The sequence below is a fragment of the Tigriopus californicus genome, chromosome 6, assembly GCF_007210705.1.
Source record: "Tigriopus californicus strain San Diego chromosome 6, Tcal_SD_v2.1, whole genome shotgun sequence".
Classification (NCBI taxonomy): Eukaryota; Metazoa; Arthropoda; class Copepoda; order Harpacticoida; family Harpacticidae; genus Tigriopus; species Tigriopus californicus.
This window is the reverse complement of record NC_081445.1, coordinates 3,174,763-3,175,003: the sequence shown is the minus strand read 5'-3', so window position 1 is coordinate 3,175,003 and position 241 is coordinate 3,174,763.

Genomic DNA, 241 nt, shown 5'->3' with positions numbered 1-241 from the left:
ATAAAGCTCCCTCTACGTCATGCATTATCGTCATCTGCTCAAATTGTCAAGTGCTTACTATCACTACTTACATGTGATGTCTTGTTTTCACTCTCAAGCTTGGCAATTCTATCCATGAAAGATCATCCAGTTTCGTTTTCATTCGCGACCAGCTCTCATTCCCATCCCAAACAAGGCTGAAAGGCTTCACCGCAGCCAAAGACATAAAAGTTGAATGCTACCTATTTTACCAGTACCCATT